Here is a 10,933-nt window from a genome sequence, read left to right as displayed (position 1 = left end):
TTTCCTGGTTCAGTACTATGCCATCTTGAACCTTCTTTACTTCAATGCCCAAGAAGAAGTGTAGATCACCAAGATCCTTCAAAGCAAACTCTGAGCTTAAATCATGCAGAAGGGCATTAGTAGCACTTTGTGATGAGCTTGCAACTATGATATCATCCACATATACTAGTATAAAATAGTTATGTTTGCCTTGTTGTAGATGAACAATGAAGTGTCAGCCTTAGATGCAACAAAGCCTAGACACCTTAACTGAGAGCTTAACCTTGAGTACCATGCCCTTGGTGCTTGTTTCAGGCCATAGAGCGCCTTGTCAAGCTTGCACACATGATGAGGTTCCTTCTTGTCTACATACCCAGGTGGTTGTCTTATGTAAACCTCCTCTTCCAGAACACCATGCAAGAACGCGTTCTGAACGTCTAGCTGTCTCAAGCTCCATCCCCTGGACATAGAAATAGCTAACACAAGTCTAATAGTTGCAGCTTTGACAACAGGACTGAAAGTATCCTCATAGTCCAAACCATAGCGTTGTTTGAACCCTTTTGCAACCAAACGAGCTTTATACCTGTCAATGGAGCCATCTGCCTTTCTTTTGATTCTGTAAACCCACTTACAATAAATAATATTTTTACCTCTTTTCTCTGGTACAAGATGCCAAGTCTTGTTCCTCATAAGCACTGAATATTCATCATCCATTGCATTTTTCCATTTGGGATCTCCAAGTGCATCTTCCAATTTTGTTGGTTCCCCTGCGATACACAACATACTGTATGGAATAGTACCATCAGTTCGGACTTTGGGATTTCTTATACCTTTTTGCGACCGAGTCATGACACATGAAGTTGTAACTTGTTGGGGCTGGCTTCGACGTGTGCGTGTTGGTCGTACTGCAGGAGATGGCGCAGAAGACTCCGGCACAGAAGATCCCAAAGAGTGCCCAGATTCGCTTTCCACAGCAGATCCTGCGGCCCGAGGTGTGTCTGATTCATTCGAGTGTATTGCCGCAGAAGATCCGCCACTAACCGCTAGCGCATGCAAAAGTGGCGGGGATCCCGACGCGGACCCCACCAAATCTCCTACCCCTTCGCTGATTGCTGGTGCATGCGCGCGAGACGGGGACCCTGACGCGGACCCCACCGAATTTGGCGATGTTGCTGGCCCGCGCGTGGGACGCGGTGTGGAGCGCGGTTTGTCCGCACGTGATGATGCAACGCCGACTGGTTGGCGCGACTGGAGGAGGCCGGGCATGCGGCTCGGCGCGTATCTGTTCACCCGATCTAAGGCAGTCAGGCGAACAGGAGTTCCAGGTGACTCCAGATCCGCCTCGTGCTCCGCGCCGGCTTCGTCCTCTTCTGCTGCATGCAATCAGGGCTCATTTTCTGCAAAAATTTGATCATTTTCTCCTCCAATTTCTGCACCGTTTTCTGCTGCATGATCCTGCACACATGGAGACACAGTCCTGCTAGTAGGATCATCAGTTGGATTAGTACAATTGTCGCCCCCATGATCAGAGTTTTGGAGATGTGGTGGAAGAAGAAGGATTGCTTGTTTGAGAAGTGCTCCGGCATTAGGATGAAGGGATTCAAAAGGAAAGACTGACTCATCAAATACTACATCACGAGATGTATACCCTGCCAGTAGACACATCTAGGCATTTGACTCCTTTGTGAATGGGACTATACCCAAGAAACACGCACTTCTTTGAGCGGAAAGCAAGCTTGCGTGTATTATACAGTCGAAGATTTGGCCAACAAGCACAGCCAAATACATGTAGCGACTTATAGTCAGGAGAGATGCCAAAGAGGCGTGTGATGGGAGTTTCAAAATTTATGACCTTGCTGGGCAGCAAGTTTATGAGATATGTGGCAGTTAAGAAGGCTTCATCCCAGAATTTTAGTGGCATAGATGAATTTGCTAGTAGAGCTAGTTCTACTTCAACAACATGGCGATGCTTCCTTTCAGCGGAGCCATTCTGTTGGTGTGCATGAGGGCATGCCACATGATGTGAGATGCCAAGTTCTTAAAAGAAGGAATTTAGTTTTCTGTATTCACCTCCCCAGTCGGTTTGCATGGCAATGATTTTACTGTTTAATTGGCGCTCAACAAGATTTGGGAAGTTCTTGAAAACTTGAAATACTTCAGATCGTTTCTTGAGGAGGTAGATCCATGTAAACTTGCTATAGTCATCAATGAAACTAACATAATATGAGTGTATACCAACGGAAGTGGGGGCTGGCCCCCACACATCTGAAAACACAAGTTGCAATGGTGCAGTTGAAATACTGGTAGATATGGGATATGGAAACTGATGACTTTTAGCTTGTTGACACGGGTCACAAACAGACTCAACATTGGACTCATGAGAATAAGGAAGATTATTCTTGCTAAGAACAAATTTAACAATAACTGACGAAGGATGACCTAGTCTACTATGCCACTTTGATGATGAAGGCTTGACAGCAATGAAAGCTTGTTTATTTGATGATGTTGATGAAGATATGAGCGAGTAGAGACCTCCCACGCACTTTCCCCTAAGAAGGATTCTCCTCGTGTCAAGTCCTTTACCAAAAAGAAATATGGATGGAATTCAATGAGAACACGATTATCAAGGGTAAATCTATGAACAGAAAGAAGGTTCTTTGATGTTGTGGGCACATATAGAACTCTTTTAAGATGCAAGTTTTTCATGGGAGTTTTAACAATTGAACAACCAATGTGAGTCATTTCCATACCAGATCCACTTGCAGTGTGCACTTGGTCATGCCCACGGTACTTGTCTCTGACCGTCAGCTTGTCGACTTCCCCTGTAATATGATTGGTGGCGCCGCAGTCCGCATACCAGTTTGTGTCGATGCCGTAGGAGTCGGTGGCGATGTTTGCCTCCTTTTCTTTATACTCATCGTCCTCATAGCGATCCCAACACTCGCGGGCGCCCCCGCGGTGATGCTTGAGGCATATTTGGCACTCGGGATAGTCCTGGTGTTGTGGTCGTTGCTGCTGCTGTTGTTGGGGACGACCACCTCTCCTGTTGCCGCCGCTTGAAGAAGAGGAGGAGGGCGAGCTTCTCCCTCGGCCGCGGCCTCTGTTGCCGCGCCCGCGCCCCCTGCCGCGAGGCTGGCCACGCCCCCTGTACACCAGATTTGCGGAGGTGTTGAAGCCAGTTTCTGGACCGTCGCCTAGCATCTCCACCCGTTGATCGAAGGCAGCGATCTGGGCGAAGAGTTCGTCGACGGTGATAGAGGATTTGGCGGCGATCATCGCCACGACCGGATCATAGTCCCGATCGAGACCAGCAAGGACATAGTCCACCATCTCTGGATCAGAGACAAGCCGGCCTGCTGCAGCAAGTTCATCCCCCAGATTTTTCATACGGGCGATGTAGGAGGTGCTTGACATGGAGCCCTTCTTGGTGGTGGTGATGGCAATTCTCAAATTCATGATTCGAGATTGAGACTGCGAAGCAAACATAATGGTGATGGCAGTCCATAAATCAAAGGTATTTTCTTTACTCACAACTTGGGCGAGGATTTCCTTTCACAGAGAGTTTAGGAGATAGATGAGGACTTGCTGATCTTTGGACAGCCATGGCGCATAGAGGGGATTGGGCACCGGGACCATCGTCTTGTCCGACTGCTGCTGCTGCTCCGTCTTCGGGGGCGCTGCGTCGATTCCATCCAGGAGGCCGGTGACCTGCGCTCCTCGCAGGGCCGGCATCACTCGAGCCTTCCATAGGAGAAAATTCCCCTTGGTAAGCTTCTCGGCAGGTGGTGCACCTAGGTTGAGGGCAACGGGAGCCGAGGAGGATATGGCGATCTGACTTTTGGTGGTTGATGGAGCTTTGGCTAGATAGATGGGAAGAGGATGGCTCTGTATACCATGTCAGATGGAAGCGTTCCTACTCTCCGTGGAGAGCCGCGTGAGCTTATATTGATCGACGGCATGAAGAGCCCTTGCCGTGGCTTACAAGTTGAACCAGATCGCTAGGATACAGGTTCCGTACATGAGGATAGAGATACAGGTTGTTACGGGAGAGAGAAGAAGATAAACAGTTGAGATTACAATCTATCTCTAATTCTAACACCCATAGACCAAAAATCTGACTCCGGTGCACAACCTCTTAAGGAAGAGACAAGCCGCCTACCGGTCCTGACAGCAGAAGCAGTCATGGCCGTGGAATTAACGCTCCCACTGATGCGTTGCACCACCAGGTGAAGTGCCCCGAAGCCGCCGTCCTTGGAGCCTGCCCGGGCTTCGCCCGCGGCAGCCTCTAGCGGCGGCAAGACGAGATGGAGATGGGATGAGGTTTTGCAGCGTGCAGGGGTTTCCCACGAGTCGCCAGGAGGTAGGCGACGCACGGGATGCGATATTAATTGGACAGTGACAGTTTAGCTACTTTTGCTCATACCAAAGATAGAACCATGACATTCCTTAGAAAAAAAAGATAGAACCATGACATGGTAAGGTTTTGGCCCTGAGAAAACTGTTCAGCTAGCTGCTGATGATTGTAATTCTATGAGTTGAGTAATACAAGGTTTTCACCTGCAAAAAGTAAGAATATAAAATGGATGGTTAGAAATGACGGTAGACACAGTATTTTGTGTCAAAGTTTTTTAGAGAGATATTTAACTCAATAGTTGTCATTTCTTATCTTAGTATAAATCAGGCCCAACGCTTGCCATCGGTCAATCTTCCGACTCCAACGTTGTGACAAAAAATTTCTACGGGATTCAGATGCGGGAAAACTCTCCATTTCACGGAGTAATACTACCTTGCTTTTGTTTGGGTAATTATTGCTGAAGTTCGTTGAGTTCTGTAAAATCCTTCGGCTTCTGCTTTCCTACTGCCTGGTAGCCTCTCGCCTTCCTTTACACTACAAATTTAGATACAGCCCCTGCAGTTTCCCCAAACGTCACGCACGCTCCTATATTCTGCACTCTTCGTTTTCCTCTGCCTCTGTCCCTCGGAGATGGCAGCAGGCGCGAAGGGCGACGGGCCGGCGATCGGCATCGACCTCGGGACGACCTACTCCTGCGTGGCCGTGTGGCGGCCGGTGCACCAACGTGTGGAGGTCATCGCCAACGACCAGGGCAACCTCACCACGCCGTCTTGTGTCGCCTTCATCAACGCATGGAGGCTTGTCGGCGATGCAGCCGTGAACCAGGCCGACATGAACCCCGGCAACACAGTTTTCGGTGAGGACTACGAGCTGACGTCTGAACTCCATTAGTTGAATATAAACCTAGCTTGCAAGATTTTTTCTCCGCAGTCAAACTTACACAGCCATTCAGATTCCAGCACCTTTCCTGCCAGGTTTTTTCATATTGTTCTGTGGCATTCATTATTTAATTACCCGAACAGAAATTTTGGAATTCCACATGCTCTTAGTTTCCCAACGAATTGGCACCCAATACATTGCAATTTCCTAGTTAGTTGTCAGGGAAAATGGTTTTAAAACTGTAAGCGCAATTAATATTTGGTTCAAATAAATGTAAGAATGGCGAATATGTCAGTTGTGGAATTTCAAACACCTTGCAGTAAGGTATAGACAAGGTTGTGTGAATCAGTAGCTTTACTTTAACCTTCAGAGATTATTCAAGTTTTTTTAAATTTGTTTCTTATTCAAGATATTCATGTTTACCAAAGTTAATATTTTTGTAACTGAAATTGTCTTAGTTTAATCATTCCATCGGATTTAGCAAAACGCTTCCAAAGTTAATATCTAGGGTTCTACATATCCAAATAGGACATGTCTATAAAAGGCTCGCAAGCTATAGTAGGTGCAATTTCTATGCTATAAGTATATAAATAGTATTATATTTATATCTTAAACTGCCTAATGCTTTCACTCCATAAATGTGACAATCACAACCTTATAACCTGAATATAGTAACTACTATCTCTAGTAACATATCTATTTTGCGGCCAATCTATTATTTTTGTGAGAACTGAAACTATAATTATGTAGCTCAACTAAATTATAAAAAAGAGTACAATCAGTTATAAACATATACCCATGAAAGATCATGCGTCTATGACATTCACAAGTTGAGTGGCTACATTTCTGACATGGAAAAATAGTGGCCACACCCAAGTTCATTGCACCCATGATGAAAAGTAAAATCAAAACAAATAGCAAAAAAAAAAGTTTGAAACTTCGAGGCATTGATTATGAACAAATGTATTATGTGCTTTTAAGGTTTGGTGGCTAAATAACAACAAATGATCTCCAGACAAACGAAATACAAATTCTGCTCAAACAGTGCATATATGTTTGAGCACTTTTTTGTGTGTAGAGCTTCTTGGATGTCATTTGACCACCAAATTTTGTAAGCACCTACAACACTTGGTTATAATCGAAGCCAAAAAGTTTCAGATTTTTTTGATTTATCTTTTGCTGTGTTTGATTTATTTTTTGCTATGCTTTCGGTTGCGGGGGCAATGTCCGTGGGTGTAAAAAACCAGTCTCGATTGACGTTCACAAGTTGAGTGACTTATTTTTCTTTAGGCAACATTGTGGTGCTTATTAATGTAACTATGTCACTGCAAAATTTCAGGAAATATATACATATGTTAGTGCACAAATGATAGTAAATTAAATATGAAGAAAAAAATACAAATTACTACAAATTTAATTAGTGATCAACCATATCATAACAGAACAGACCTTCAATTTTATTCGTAATGTGGGCCTGCTTCAATTTGTATTTTGTTATAGCTGATTTCTAATAGTCGGGTCAAATGATCTTTAAAATGTGTTATGCGATGTAGTTGGTAATTTAGTTGTTAATAATGAATTGCGATGTATATATACTCTCATTTTTTTGATATCCCTCTATCTTTGTGAAATATAGTACTGAAATCAACTACAACAATTTTCTTCAGACGCAAAGCGACTGATCGGTCGACGATTCAGCGAAGAGTCAGTACAAGGAGATATGAAGTTGTGGCCTTTCAAAGTCATTTCCGGCCCCAGTGATCGGCCCATGATTGCGGTGCAGTACATGGGCGAGGAGAAGCAGTTCGCAGCTGAAGAAATCTCCTCCATGGTGCTTGTCAAGATGAGGGAGACAGCCGAGGTCTACCTCGAAACCACCGTAAAGGATGCTGTGATCACTGTCCCGGTCTACTTCAATGACTCGCAGCGCCAGGCCACCCTTGATGCCGGCACCATTGCTGGTCTCAACGTCATACGTATCATCAACGAGCCCTCTGCCGCAGCCATTGCCTACCGACTAGACGATACGTTGGTTACTGGCGAAGCAAAGACGGTGCTCATATTTGATTTCGGTGGTGGCACCTTGGATATCTCTGTCATCCACATTGACAAAGGCACCTTTACAGTCAAGGCCACGTCCGGGGACACCCACCTTGGAGGGGTGGATCTTAACAACAAAATGATGGAACACTTTGTGCAGGAATTCTTGAAGAAACACAAGAGTAACATCAGTGGCAGTCCGAGGGCTCTGATGCGGCTTAAGACGGCCTGCGAGAGGGCCAAGAGGATGCTGTCTTCTACGGCGCAGGCCAAGTTTGAGATCGACTCGCTCCATGACGACATTGACTTCTATGGGACCATCACCCGCGCCCGGTTCGAGGAGCTCAACATGGACCTCTTTTGCAAGTGCATTGAGCATGTGGAGAAGTGCCTCGGCGACGCCAAGATGGACAAGTCACAGATCCACGACGTCGTGCTCGTCGGCGGCTCCACCAAGATCCCCAAGGTGCAGCAGATGCTGCAGGATTTCTTTGACGGGAAGAAACTCTGCAAGAAAATCAATCCGGATGAGGCCGTCGCCTACGGCGCTGCTATTCAGGCCGCCATCCTCAACGGCGAGTACGATCAGAAGGTGGTGGTCCTTCTCGACGTCACGCCGCTGTCTCTTGGGATAGAGACGGTCGGTGGTGTCATGAGCGTGGTGATACCCAGGAACACCACCATCCCCGTTATGATGGAGGGGCCTTACACGACCGAATATGACAACCAGACCACCGCGGGCATATATGTGTACGAGGGTGAAGGGGCATTGACCATGGACAACAAGCTTCTGGGCAACTTCACGCTCACTGGCATCCCTCCAGCGCCAAGGCTCATGCCAAAGCTCAAAGTGACATTCGAAATCGATACAAATGGTGTCCTAACGGTGGTGGCTGAGGACAGGACGAGCGGAAACAAGAACTGCATCACGATCATCAACAACAAGGGTGGGTTGAGCAAGGAAGAGATCGAGCGGATGGTGCGTGACGCCAACAAATACAAGTCTGAGGGCAAGAAGGAAATGATGAAAGTGAAGAAGGAACGTTGATGCCCATCAGGTCATGGAAAACTAGGCGTACACCGTACTTATTTAATACTAAAATCACTCTAGTTTTGCTTTGCATCGTACTTATTTAATTCTGTAACTTTTGGTATTGCACAAATGCTCAGCCCTCCTTGGCCTGGATTGTGTTTCCTTGTTTATGCAATGGATGCTTAGTACACTGTTTCGTTTGCGTTTGTTTGTTTATCTGGTGACTGTGAGTAATCGTCTATATCGATCTGATCTCTAGTATCTGCATGAGTAAAGTGCATGCACGTGACATGGTTTAGTGTAAAAACATCTCCAATTGATATATTTTTTCCTGGGCTCTCAATCAAATGATGCACACGGCCAACTTTTTGTTAAAGCAAAGTCAAATTTTACTCAAGGTTTTACAAGGCTTAACATAAAAGTTGTCGAAGGGCAATAACATAGGTACCAACTAAATTACATAGCCTATTACGGGATCACCATCCAACCTAGTTGAATAAATCCTATGCTATCATCTCCCGGCGGTTACACTCAAAGTCTCAATCTCCTCACGTAGTACGGGGAAAATAATCATGCGAGCTGGGTCGTACTCTTTGATCGTTAGATCCTCTTCACCGATGAACACTTGGCAAAAATGAATCCATCCAGCAAATCTAAATATAACCCGCAATTGTTTTGTGAAAGTTTGGATCTATTAAAGATAAGATTATTACTGCAGTCCCATAACGCCCATAGTAGCACAAATACACATATGTATCTGCGCCTAAAGCTTATCGTGTACATCCCTCAACTAGTTCCTAAACATAGTCGCTATGCTAGGAGGGGGAAAATTGAAATCTACGTGCATGGTGCCCCAAATCAGGCTTGAAATCGGACAAGAGCGGAATAAACGGTATGTAGTTTATTCATGCTAGCAAAAACTACTATTACAACTTCCCTCCCCTTCTAGAAACATTTCCTTATTTGACGTTATTTTAAATTTCGTTTCTTTATTTAACACTGAAAAACTTCTTTCCCATATAAGAATGAGTCTAAATTTATGCCCTTTATGACACTATCGTCTATTTTAAGCCTAAATGACATCTGAAAAGACTCTTTTGCCCCTCGTGTGGTATGTGGGGCAGTAGCGCACACACAACATCAGAGCGAGGTAGTACCGCACACACGCAGCACACAAGCACACATCAACACACGTGCACAAACACAAACACAACAGCACATACGGACGCAGCAAACAAACACAGCAGCACACACGGACGCATCACACACACACACACGCACGCGACACATGCAGCAAACAGAAACACGCAGCAAGACACACGCATGCGCACACACACAACAACAACACACACACACACACACACACACACGCATCACACACACACACGTGACAGCACACACACATGTACACATGCAGTAGCACACACAAACACGCACACACGCACGTAGTGCTAGCGCACGCACACGCGCGCGTGCACAAACATATCACATGAGGGGCAAAAGGATATTTTCAAGTGTCATTTAGGCTTAAAATGAACAGAGGTGTCATAAAAGGCATAAATTTTAGACTCGTTGCTAGATAGGGTTCGTCCTGCCGCCCGCGAGAGCGACACGGGCGAGTTTTCTCTCGTATCCACGATCTAATTATTTGTTCGACATTTATATGCATTGGAGTCTCTCCTCTCACACTTATATAGGTGCGTTGGCGTTGCAATTATGTTTACATACCATGTGATCATTTATTATAAGCATCCCCGTCCCACTGAAAGAGGTAGCTCACTAGTAAACGTTTGATCATACCAATTTCAGTCAGATTGTAATGATTATGAGCACCCCTCTAAAAGAAGTATACTTCAGTACAATAGGTCTCAGCCAGCGTTTTTGAGTTCTTCATGAAGGAAATACGCCATAGAGGCAATAATAAAGTTATTATTTATTTCCTTATTTTATGATAAATTTTTATTATTCATGCTACAATTGTATTAACCGGAAACTTAGTACATGTGTGAATACATAGACAAACATAATGTCACTAGTATGTCTCTACTTGACTAGCTCGTTAATCAAAGATGGTTAACTTTCCTAACCATAAACATGAGTTGTCATTTGATTAACGGGATCACATCATTAGGAGAATGATGTGATTGACTTGACCCATTCCGTTAGCTTAGCACTTGATCATTTAGTATGTTGCTATTGCTTTCTTCATGACTTATACATGTTCCTATGACTATGAGATTATGCAACTCCCGTTTACCGGAAGAACACTTTGTGTGCTACTAAATGTCACAACGTAACTGGGTGATTATAAAGGTGCTCGACAGGTGTCTCCGAAGGTACTTGTTGAGTTGGCGTATTTCGAGATAAGGATTTGTCACTCCGATTGTCGGAGAGGTATCTCTGGTCCCTCTCGGTAATGCGCATCACTTTAAGCCTTGCAAGCAATGTGACTAATGAGATAGTTGCGGGATGACGCATCACATAACGAGTAAAGAGACTTGCCGGTAACGAGATTGAACTAGGTGTTGAGATACCGACGATCTAATCTCGGGCAAGTAACATACCGACGACAAAGGGAACAATGTATGTTGTTATGCGGTTTGACCAATAAAGATCTTCGTAGAATATGTGGGAGCCAATATGAGCAT

At 45.0% G+C, this 10,933-nt stretch overlaps 1 pseudogene; it reads left to right on the top strand.

Annotated features, from left to right (window-relative positions):
• The first annotated feature begins 4,963 nt into the window (after positions 1–4,963).
• LOC123139528 (heat shock cognate 70 kDa protein-like) lies at positions 4,964–8,584 on the top strand (annotated as a pseudogene).
• The last annotated feature ends 2,349 nt before the right edge of the window (positions 8,585–10,933 follow it).

The sequence above is a fragment of the Triticum aestivum genome, chromosome 6B (genome assembly GCF_018294505.1).
Source record: "Triticum aestivum cultivar Chinese Spring chromosome 6B, IWGSC CS RefSeq v2.1, whole genome shotgun sequence".
Classification (NCBI taxonomy): Eukaryota; Viridiplantae; Streptophyta; class Magnoliopsida; order Poales; family Poaceae; genus Triticum; species Triticum aestivum.
Note: the sequence above shows the minus strand (reverse complement) of the source record. Positions and strands in the feature narration are given on the sequence as shown.